Below are 12,541 nucleotides of genomic sequence, written 5' to 3'. Positions count from 1 at the left end.
GGAACCAAAGGGAGTGACATATATAGGGCAGGTAATCAAAACCAAGCCATGAGGACGAACTAATTGTCTGTAGAGCTCTGAGACAGGATTGTCTCGAGGCACAGATCTGGAAAAGGGTACAAAAAAAATGTCTGCAGCATTTAAGGTCACCAAGAACATAGTGGCTTCCATCATTCTTAAATGGAAGATGTTTGGAACAACCAAGACTCTTCCTAGAGCTGGCCACCTGGCCAAACTGAGCAATCGAGGGAGAAGGGCATTGGTCAGGGAGGTGACCAAGAACCCTGTGGTCACTGACAGAGCTCTAGAGTTCCTCTGTGGAGATGGGAGAACCTTCCAGAAGGACAACCATCTCCGCAGCACTCCACCAATCAGGCCTTTATGGTAGAGTTGACAGACAGAATGACAGCCTAGGGACAGTGGGTTAACTGCCTTGTTCAGGGGCAGAACGACAGATTTTTATCCTTGTCAGCTCTGGGATTCAATCTTGCAACCTTTTGGTTACTAGTCCAACGCTCTAACCACTAGGCTACCTGCAGTATCTGTAACCAACAGATAACGCAGGCAGATATGGCAGTATCTGTAACCAACAGATGCATATCTGTATTCCCAGTCATGTGAAATCCATAGATCAGGGTCTAATGAATGTATTTCAATTGACTGATGTCCTTGTATGAACTGTAACTCAGTAAAATCTTAGAAATCGCATTTTGCGTTTATATTTTTGATCAGTGTATATTATCACTGTGCCAGCTCTGGCCATGTCGTTGTTCTTGGACTAAATCTGTTTTCATTGTAATAGACGGACCCTTATAATTTGGTCAGCTCCGAGTGCTGAGGGAACATTTTAATGAAAAGTGATGCGAAGTCTCCGAGGAGCACTCCTGTTTCAGATTAAGACTTGAGATCACTCTTGTAGGGGGGCGAGGGAGAGCTTAGAGACCTATAAGACCTCTATTGATTGAACCTGCTGCCGTAAAGCCCTCTGGTCGGTGGTTAAATCTCCCTATCAGTGGCTGGCTGTCAGTCTGGCTGAGAATCAAGGTAGAGAGGGTTTGATAGCAGGGCCAAAATAAACAGAGTTAATCTCCATGAAGCAGCAGGGCCAAAACCTGTGGTGAAGGCTCTCCACAACAAAGAACTCAACCTCCTATTCCCCACTCCCTACATCCAGCTATACACACAAACGACATACTGCGACATCCAATTAAATATCAGGTTATCTTTCTCTCTTCCCCACTGACTTGATACCACGTCCATTGACCTTCAATATCAAGAAGACTGGATCCTTCTTCACCAATAGACTATTTTGGGACAGCATCCATCCAAATAAAAACACCACTAGAAGAGTTTATCCCCATTGGTTTGTTCTCTAGGGGATTGAGAATGTGGATACAGTTATTGACCTGTTTTCATATTTCCACAGCTCATTGACCCTGTAGTGATCCCCCAGGGTGTTATCAATTTCTATTACAAATATAGGATCAGTTTCTATTTCCACACATTCAATGCTTTGCCATGTTCCTTCTGACAGTGATGCTGTCAGGTACACTAGAGAAATTCAACTTAAAGGAATAATCCTACATTTTGGTATTTCCTTCATTAGTCCACCGTTATTACTGTCCCTAAATGTTGTGCATGTCAATAATCAAGTTTTAAAGACATAGGACTTACAAAAAGCTAATTGTAACTTGCCACATCATCATGAGGATGCAAAATGCATCATATAGTTAACTTTTGCTGCCATCCAAAACATTTTGGGACTGTATCAACAGTGAACAAATGAAAAAAATAGTATATATATATATATATATATATATATAGTTTGAGTGGATTATTCCTTTAAGTAAATTTGATTTGGGCCTAGATTTAATCAGATCAAGTGTTAACGGCGATAGCTGACAACCGCATAGCTGATGTTTTGGCGGTGTCGGAGGTGAAACTGCGTTGGAGCTGTCAAATCGGTGAGCAGCTGCTCTTGTGATCATTGTCACGAAGCCACAGCCGTCCCACTGGGCACTGATGTCAGTTCAACGTCTAGTTTTGATTTACATTTGGTTGAGTTGTCAACTAACGTGGATTCAACGTGAAATCAATCAAACATTTCACCAGGTCATTGGATTTAGGTAAAAATTTCTGTGAATAAAATACTAAATGCCCTTACGTTAATTACTTTTTGTAAATCTAATTAGTTTCCCACGTTGATTCAACGTCATCACATAGATGTTTTGGGATGAAATGACGTCGAAACAACTTTGATTCAACCAGTTTTTGCCAAGTGTGATTCCACTCGCGTTAGAAGTTCAGAAAGGGAAAAATGTAGGCTACATGAAATAAATGATGCTCAAATTGTAAATCATTAAACAAAATAATGATGATTTTTATCAGCCTGATTGAGATGTAGATTACGTTTCACATTCCAGTGTTCGAACTTGTAAACAAGGCTCCATGGGATTTCTCTTAATGTGACTCCGTTCAGCCAATGGCAATGTCTGCTTTAGATATAATGTCAGGAGACACTTTTGAATTTGACAGCTCTAATACAGTTTCACCTCCGACACTGCCAAAACAACCACTGTGCGGATGGGTCTAAAACGAATCGAGCCCAAAGTTGTCTCTCCTGACATGACAATGATATGGTAAGAAGCTTCTGCATGGATGGATTCTCTACCTGTCTGGATTTCTCTTGGGTGAACGCTGACAATGGTAGTGACAGGAAGTCTAAATATGACAATAAACATCCTGTTTACTGCAAATATGCAGCTAGAAATGTGTCAGTCCTCTTTGGCGGTTCTCTTTGAACAAAGCCCCTCCCGTATCACCCAGACATTTTCTTTGTCGTCATCTCAGCTACAGCGGCACTTTCCTAATATCCTGATTCCCTAACACTTTTTGTGGTGAGGCAGTCAGCCACAGCAAGTGCAAAACACTTCCTAAAGCTTTCATCTGGAAGATCCACTTACAGTTACAATACCCAGAAACCCAAGTGTAATTACATGTCCGGAAATGTCTCTGATTACAGTTCTCCTATGGCACATTATTAAACCAGCACATCAAAGTGTGATTAGGGCCCATTGTGATGGTTTGATAAAGAGGTCCAGAGTGAGGCAATATGTGTGAGAGAAGAAGACAGTGAACAACACAGTATTCAGCCAATTAAGTCAACTCCACTGGCCTAACAAGAGGGACATTTGATTCAACTCCTTGATTTAGAGTGGGAGGAAGGACTCAACAAGTGCTGTAGAAACACCTCTTTCCAAGACTCTCACCCCCCACCACCCACACATACCTTCAGGGCTAGGTTCAATTTGAATTGAAGGCAGTCAGTTCAGGAAGTAAACTTGAATTACAATAAACATTTGGGACAAAAACTACATCTCCATTCAATGACATCAATGAAATGAGGAGTTTGGCCTCCCGGGTGGCGCAGTGGTCTAGGGCACTGCATCGCAGTGCCAGCTGCGCCACCAGAGTCTCTGGGTTCGCGCCCAGGCTGGGCTGGGTTCGCGCCCAGGCTCTGTCGCAGCCGGCCGCAACCGGGAGGTCCGTGGGGCGACGCACAATTGGCATAGCGTCGTCCGGGTTAGGGAGGGTTTGGCCGGTAGGGATATCCTTGTCTCAGTATGTAAAATGTAATAAAATGTATGCACTCTACTGTAAGTCGCTCTGGATAAGAGCGTCTGCTAAATGACTAAAATGTAAAAAATGAGTAGCAGCTATTAATTTCCAAAGAATTTCAATTTTTGCATTTTTAATTAAAATCACTTTCTGAATTGACTACCTTCAATTCGAATTGAACCCAGCCCTGTTGCTAATGTTCCTCACAGTCACACAAACATGGTTGACGTTGTGTATCTCCCAATGTGGCTGTTCTGGGGTCTCTCCTCAAGTGTGAGTCAGAGAACAGAATGGGGCTATGCCGAAAGAGGCACGATGTGGGATGTGTCAGGGGGAGAGGCGTAACCCCTCGCCTGCGTCTGCCACAGAAAGGGAAAACAGCAATGCACCCTACACCCCCTGCGTCACTGCACCGCTGCTCCTTTCAAGGTGGAGCGATGAAGGCTTATCCACTGTACAGAGAGGAGACGCCCGGTTTTGATGGTGGGCGTTTTGGTGGAGCGGTAAAGGCCAGGGGGGTCACTACACTCTCATAGAAGCGTCACCTGCACACCTTTCCCGCATCGTGTGCCCTCACATAGACATCACAGGTGTTATGTTTTTGTCTGGGTTTCTTCCCGGCTTTGATGGTGGCTGCCTTTCATAACATAACCAGGTGCAGGTGGTATGATGAAAGAGTGAGGCTACACTGTAAAAATAGAAAGTCTCAAAACACCATGATTGTGTAGTGAAACCATGAAAAGTAGTGCACCTAAGCTGAGATCTGGTGTTTGGAGGGTATTTGAATGCAAACCCAAAGTAAGTGTTTTAATACACAGAATGTGTTTTAAAATAGAAATTACAGTAGAACTCTGAAACACCCTAAGTGGTTCCTCAACCTGAATATTGGTGTTTTTAAGACAGTGTTGTGAAAACAATCAATGGTTTAGAAAGGCAAATGGTTTATAGCATAAATATTGATTGATGAAAAAGCGCTATGGAGAATATATTTTGTGGACTTCCTCTTATTTGTTCAATGCTTTATTTAGACAGATTGGATACAGGAGGGGCAATAAGTTTGTACATTTCATTGGAATTTTACCCACTAAACCACTAAATTATTCTTGGGTGCATTGAAATAAAAAATAAAAAGGAATGCACATTGTGCAGAGCCTCTGGTCTAGCGGTAACGCAACCGGCTTAAACACGTCACACCTCTCACACCTGACGACTGGGGTTCAATCCCCCACTCCAACCCTTTCAATCTGTTTCTCCCACGTATCTGTATCCCCTCTGTCATTTCATAACTGTCTCAATAAAGTGTCAAAATATATTTTAAAGAATTGAATGCAAGTAATTTCAATAATTTGTTAATTTCATTTTACCAAAATGAATCCAACTTAATGTTTCTCAAAATGTAAGTACACTACACATACACAAGTATGTGGACACTCATTCAAATTAGTGTATTCGGTTATTTCAGCCACACCCGTTGCTGACAGGTGTATAAAATCGAGCGCACCGCCATGCAATCTCCATAGACAAACATTGTCAGTAAGAATAGCCTTACTGAAGAGCTCAGTGACTTTCAACGTAGCACCGTCATAGCATGGCACCTATTCAACAAGTCAGTTTGTCAAATTTCTGCCCTGCTAGAGCTGCCCCGGTCAAATGTAAGTGATGTTATTGAGAAGTGGAAGCTGTTATAGCAGCTAAAGGGGAACCAACTCCATATTAATGCCCATGATTTTGGAATGAGATGTTCGACGAGTAGGTGTACACATACTTTTGGTCATGTAGTGTATATTTCACGAGGATAACCAAAGAGAGAGAGAACTAACTGATTGTCTTGTTAAACATTAAGACACTTCAGAAAAAGGGATCTAATTCTGCACTAGATGAGATTCAAAACATCATCATGGTGTTTATAAGCTTTTAGAGGGAGGAAACAACTCCAAAAGAGAAGGTATCTAATTCTGAACTAAACAGGACTCAAAAGTAGTGTTTTCAATCCTTTCCTTTAGTGTTGCCAGGTTCTGGCAAGGTGTTGCACAACCCTTGATTTAGTGGTGTTACAACACACCATGTAGTGCTTCAAAACATCTTAGGATGATGTGTTTCAATATTCCACCAAAGTTAAGGTTTTGTCTCCTTCAAGTTGGTGGCAGCTCAGTTGCCACTAGTTTTGGTGTTACAAAGCACTTCATTTTAAGAGTGTACTTGTTCATCAACAGATTCCTCTTTCTTTTTTTTTACCCCAGTCAAAATAATACCATGAGCCCCCTGATGAAAGCTGATGAATAGCCAAAGCCACATTGTTCCCGTGCATTGTCTCCAAACAACCTCCTCTGCATTTCAAATACATGACAGTAACAGAACACAGGGCTTAGTTACATTGTAAATTGAGCGTATTCCTGATTAAACTATAAGCTCTTTATAAATGTGTCTAATATCTCCACCTCCAGGCAACCACAGTCAAGCCCATTAAGTGCAATGCACTAATATGCTAAGCTGGCTGAACAGTGAGCTCATAAAGAAGCATTTGCTTCATAGATGTACATATAAGGCAGTGGCCAAAGGCTGCTCATTAGTCTCCAACTCCGATCACAGGTGCCGTTGTTAACGGGGCAGAAACTGCCCACTACTAACCAGACTCAGTCAGCACACTCTCCCTGTATACCTCACACGTGGCTTCAGCATGTGTTGTGCTCCCCCACCCCCATGCTGTTATAGAAAAATATATCTCTACTCCCGCTCTCTCTCCCAGAAGTTATTCTCGCAGGCTGACATGCCATTAGAGGTCAGTCCACGCCAGGGACTTTTTTTTTGGTAGCACTAGGTAGCCCAGTGGTTAGAGTGTTGGGTCAGTAACCAAAAGGTTGCTGGATTGAATCCCAGAGCTGACAAGGTAAAAATCGGTTGTTCTGCCCCTGAGCAAGGCAGTTAACCCACTGTTCCCTGGGTGCTGAAGACACATTTCAGTTGTACAACTGACTAGGTGTCCCCCTTTTTTACATGTTGTACACTAGAAACTCATATGTAACCCTGTAAAGACGTGTTTATTGTGAAAGCTAAAAGGTTGACACAAATACCTGTCATTGAAGTTACGAAGTAATTTGTGGATTATTAGGTGTCTTTCTACATTGAGATACATTACATTGGTTCAATGTGGCGCATTACATTGGTCCCAAGTATGGTGCTTGCAACACCAGGGTTCTAGGTTCAATTCTCAAGTTACCAGGTTGTTAGCTTGCTAGCTAATGAGGCAACATGACTGGACAAGTTGTTAACAGCCCGCAAGTAGTTTATGAATGAAAAACGTGCCACGAAAATAGAGATGCATCCAGATGCAAAACAAGGAAAAAAACTTAGCGCCATTGTGATGAGAACTCAGTACCATGGAACAAGACAGTACAAGAGCTTATCGCAAAGAGCACTCTGTAAGCCGTGGCCGGATCTAGGCATGTTGCATTGGTACACATTTTAATACAGAGATAGGCCTTTCATTTTACAATGTGGTTTTGTGTAGGTATGCCAATATATTTGAGACAAATGAATTGCAGTTAATTTTGTCTTTTGACTTAATAAGTCAAATATATTGGAGTAGCAAAAAGGGAAACAACAAGTCCCAGACAGTTCGCAATAGAACATGTTCTGCCAGAGGGTGGTATTGTTTACTACTTGAATTCTTTGGATTATCTGATTACTACCAGTGATTGGACTGAATTGTGCTCGTTGACAAAACAGACCTTATGCACATGTAATATGGTTCACAACTTTTGAACAGTTTGGGATGGAGACAAAGTGTTTTTCTCTGTAGTAATGATGCAACCACAAGTCACAAATCTGTGGTCTTTTTTTCCCTCTATGGCACTTGGGAAACAGCAGTACAATCATTAGGCTTCAACAAGTATTATCGGGACGATTTTTTTTTTCTAATGCACTGGTGCTCCCAAATGAAAATTCTCACCGCAAAATAGTTGAGTACATTTTAAATATATATTTTGCCGTTTTGCATGTTATTTTGGCATTAATATGTGTCACATATCAGTGTAAAAAAAAGTATTGAGTTAATAAAGCTGCATACAAACATGGTCTCTTTGTTGCAATATTGAGTAAGGCAGCTCCAAAATGCAGGTGTTTTAGCCTAGCTCAGTGCTTTCTGTGGTGAAGCTGCAGCCAGTGTAAAATACAGAGCGTAGGGGTTGGTAATCTTCTCTAGCTGCGCTGTGATTGGCTCAGTGTTCCTACGTCCAAACCCCATTGGGTGCTGCCATAAATTAACACTAGAAGTGCCCATCCAAGAAGGCTCAAGGTTATTGGCAACAGACAAAATGACGTCAAATCACGTTATATCTACAGTAGCTTTGATTGAACTGATCCAACATCATATTTTCAAAATCGTAGCTAGCAAGCTAGACAAGCAGTCATGAATCACATTGAGAATCTACTGGCAATCACGTTCAATCATTTTCCAATGAAGACAACAACAAAAAACAAGCTCCGAATGGGAAAATGTGTTTTGAACAGTAATCCTTTTCGGAATTCCAAGTAGGGAACCCTGGCCTCTTTTTAGAGCTCTGACCTAAAGAACACTGACGTTCTGATTCAACCTTGTTTTTTTCCCAGAGTTCCCAGTTGTCTTGAACGCACCATAAATCCAGAGAATGCCAGACTTTGATGACAAAATTTGCCCACAAGAAGGACCGCCGCGCCACCTTTCTGTTCAAGTGAGCGCAGCACAATAGTAAGTCCAAAAATGTCTTGTATGCTGCTGCATCAATTATGAAATATGCCAAGAAAATATGTATACTGTAGCTAAGAAAGTAATAATAAGTGTATGTTGCCCATGTGCCTCACCCTAATAATTTGGTCCCTTTCCCCCTCAACTTAGCCTACTGTTCTGACTTGGTGGTGCACATGTAGCCTACAGCCTGTTTTAGAAAAATGTCATCATCAAATATATTAAAAGCTTTCATTGTCTGCTTATATGCCCCCTTGATTTATCCTATGGTTCTGACTTGGTGTACAGGGAGAATACTGTAAGAACGGCACATGTTCTGAATTCTGTCACTGTCAATTTCAAAAGTGCTGAACAAATAGTTATATTAACTACGCCCATCTTAGCTCACTCATTATTGTCTTAATCGAAATTACGGGTTGCCTCTTATCCGCTCATCGTTCCCTTATGCCACAGTTTGTACATCTCAATTGTCAGTAGAAACGACATTTGTTTAAGCAAGTCAGCCATATAATTTTTTTAAAGTCATTAAATGTGGCTGAATGAACTGTTTTGCTGCCAGTCAAGTCTCCGCTGAGAGCCAGGTGTAGTGGTGGTAAGGATTCACTCCATGGTGCTGAAAGGAAATATCTGCTGTTGGGACAGCTTTATGTAGGCCCAAACAGTTTGTGTGCACCGTTTGTCACCGTTATAGTGCAATTCATGTATTTTTAGTTTTTAGTTTGCCTCACCAAGATTTACATGCTAAAATCGTCACTGATGCCAATTAATGCCTCATTTGAAAAAGCCCCCCCCTTCTCCCTTTCCCTCCCTTTATTTCTCTCTCTTTCTTCTATTTCTCTCCCTCCTCTTTTGCACCACACAACTGTGGCTTCCTCATCTGTTTACATATTATGTTTCCATAAAGACAGAGGAAATACCTTGGGACTGAGGGTATAAAACACCCACCGCTCGGTGGGCACTCACCTAGCTCACGACCAACCTCCCCATCAGTCCGTACATCACTGAGTCAATCCCCCTGTGTTCACCTCTCTGCCTTCACCCTTTGATGCTGGATCATTAGTTACTTTACACAGACCTGAAGAATCGCATATTGGGAGAAGTAAACATCAAATGCACTCAAAAGTACCCACAGCAGGGAGAGATGCCTGATGAAAGATGAAAAAAGTGCTGGAAGAGTTTCAAAGGGATGCAAATGGAACAAGCATCGAGGATGTTTTATCACTCAATACGTTTTATCACTCAATTGTCAAAACCATCCGTCATCAACACAGAGGCATTCCCAACAGCAAAGTCCTTGAAAAAACGCTTCGTATAAAACCTGTGATGAGGGAAGACGATTAGGAAAAACTTTCTTATTTGAACGAATAGTCCTGAGCTGCTACTTCTGGAGGTGGAATTTGTCACACTGCGTGTCACTTTATTATGTGTGTGTGTGTGTGCGTAGGGGCGTCATGCACTCATTATTTTAGAGGGGCACAAAGTACGTGAGGATGGAGGGGGGCGCTGTTGAAGAATTTTGAATGTTTTAAACACCTGAAACAGCTTTTTTTTCGGCAATCTAGAGCCATAACCATTATGCCTAATTCTATGTAAAGAAATATGCATATTTTTCTGCATAGGTTTTCTAAGCATACATTACCACGTCTTTACCTGTTCAATTGTAATTTTAGTGAGGGTGTCATTCTGACACACATCTCAATATTCAGCAACAACATACATAGGATATTACATCCAAATTACAACATAGTACATGGGATCCTAACACACATCATCAATACAGGCACCAAGTGGCGCAGCGGTCTAAAGCAAGCATCTCAGTGCAAGAGGTGTCACTACAGTACCTGGTTAAATCCAGGCTGTATCACATTGGGAGTGATTGGGAGTCCCAGGGGGCGGCGCCCAGTGTTGTCTGGGGTAGGCTGTCATGGTAAATGGGATTTTGTTTTTAACTGACTTGACTGGTTAAATAAAAAAATAAAAATCATGATATTATCATAAGGTGCAAGATTACATTTAAACCAAAGTATTTTTCTAGGCATACCTTTTGAACTTTCTGTATCCTCCTGACCGGTGTCTTTTTAAAACTAAATTAAATATGCTTCTCTGCAAAAATCAGGGTAACATTTTTTAAGGATTGTCTTATTTTTTTTTCTAACCTTCATTTAACTAGGTTAAGAACAAATTCTTATTTTCAATGGCGGCATACGAACAGTGGCTTAAATGCCTTGTTCAGGGGCAGAACGACAGATCTTACCTTGTCAGCTCGGGGATTCATTCTTGCAACCTTTCGTTTACTAGTCCAATGCTCTAACCACTAGGCTACCTGCCGCTCCATTATTCAGTACATTTAGTAATTGCTTGCTTTTCTAAAGTCTCGCAAACCTTGCCAGCAGGCATGCCAGGTAAGATAGTTAGACAAGCTACTCTAACTTGATTGATAGCCTGAAATGGCTTAGTAGCTAGTTATGAGGTTGGGAGATTGGGAACCTATCTGGGCAAGCTAAAGCCTAAAATTACTAAGTGACTAGTAGCATTACAGAGAAAAAACAAACATAACAAATCTGGCATGTGCCCCTGTGCCCCATATGGGCATGATGCCTCTGTGTGCTCCTCCACCAATCATCCACACATAGTTATAACGGGAATAATGTGTGTTGCATCTGCAGTTACTGTGGGCTCCAAGATTTTATGGAACCCTGCGGTTGTGGAAGGCCTCAAATGATTCCATTTGGTGTCGGAGAGAGAACAAAACAACATCTGACTCTTAATAAGATTCCACATCTGAAATGATTCATTCATTCTATTACTTGGTCATTTCTACAGCCTAACTTGTGTGCTCGGTTCAATTCTTTGGTTGCAGAAGATGAGACTAAGTGAGCCAAGTGCCTCTGAAAGGACGCACACGCTGTAGGTAAAAACATATCAATGTCATCATCTGCACGAGGTCCTCCTATTAAAACCGTTTGTCCTTGACCTCCCTCTGTTTGCTCTGTCTGTCTGCTGCTGTGCTGTGTCCCTGTCACCACACACACACACAGTTCCAAAGGAAAGGTGAACCCAGCAGGAGGCACTGCATGTGGCTTTGACGATGGAGACGTGAGTGGGCTGCTAAAACACACTGTGGATATGTATGCATGTGTGCATCTGACTCTGCATAGGCTCTGAATACTGTCACATATAGATTCTGACCAGAAAGTGAACGCAAAGGAAGGACATTGATAAAGAATAGGATGAGTTCAGTCAATTGAAAATGGATGAGGGCAGTAATCAACCTGAGAGAGTGAAAGGATCTCATGATTCTTGGGAATCACTGTAGGATTGGGTTGCAGATAACTATGGTTAAATGCAGGGTTGGGTGCCAAAATGGAACTAGCGATGACAAGATGGACCCAAAGACGAGAGGAAATTGTCCACACTTTCATTCCTAAACTCATCTCCCTTCTCATCTATACTCTTGTTCCAACACCTAATCTCAGCAAGAATGCCTCAATATATTATAGAAGTGATGATAGTCGCTTCTATATTAGGTTTTGAGCCAGCAATGCATGTTCAGTTGATTTTTTCCCCCTCGTCATTCCTCCGTCAATACTACATATTATGGAACGAAATTTGGTACCCCGGTACCCTGAATTCCCTAAATAACCAGCAGATGGCGCTCACTAGTTCTCTTGCTGGAAGGATGTATAGAAATGTAGCATTCTCCCTTAGGGATTCTTTAAGAAGCCATTTAATAAATTCCACTAAGTTGTCAACAGTTACATTTTTTAATTTTATTTCACCTTTATTTAACCAGGTAGGCCAGTTGAGAACAAGTTCTCATTTACAACTGCGACCTGGCCAAGATAAAGTGCGACACAAACAACAGAGTTATTGTAACGATGTTCGTCTGAGGAAGAAGGATTAGACCAAAGCGCAGCGTGGTACGTGTTCATGATGTTTATTATAACCTGAACACTGAAACAAAAAACAAAAGTGGAACAAAACGTGACAGTTCTGTCCGGTACTCACACAAAACAGAAAACAACTACCCACAAAACACAGGTGGGAAAAGGCTACCTAAGTATGGTTCTCAATCAGAGACAATGATAGACAGCTGCCTCTGATTGAGAACCACACCCGGCCAAACACATAGAAACACAAAATCATAGAAAACAAAACATAGAATTCCCACCCCAACTCACGCCCTGACCAAACCAAAAT

This window comes from Salvelinus fontinalis, chromosome 19 (genome assembly GCF_029448725.1).
Source record: "Salvelinus fontinalis isolate EN_2023a chromosome 19, ASM2944872v1, whole genome shotgun sequence".
Taxonomy (NCBI): Eukaryota; Metazoa; Chordata; class Actinopteri; order Salmoniformes; family Salmonidae; genus Salvelinus; species Salvelinus fontinalis.
The sequence above is the reverse complement of the archived record's forward strand: the minus strand, read 5'-3'. Positions refer to the sequence as shown.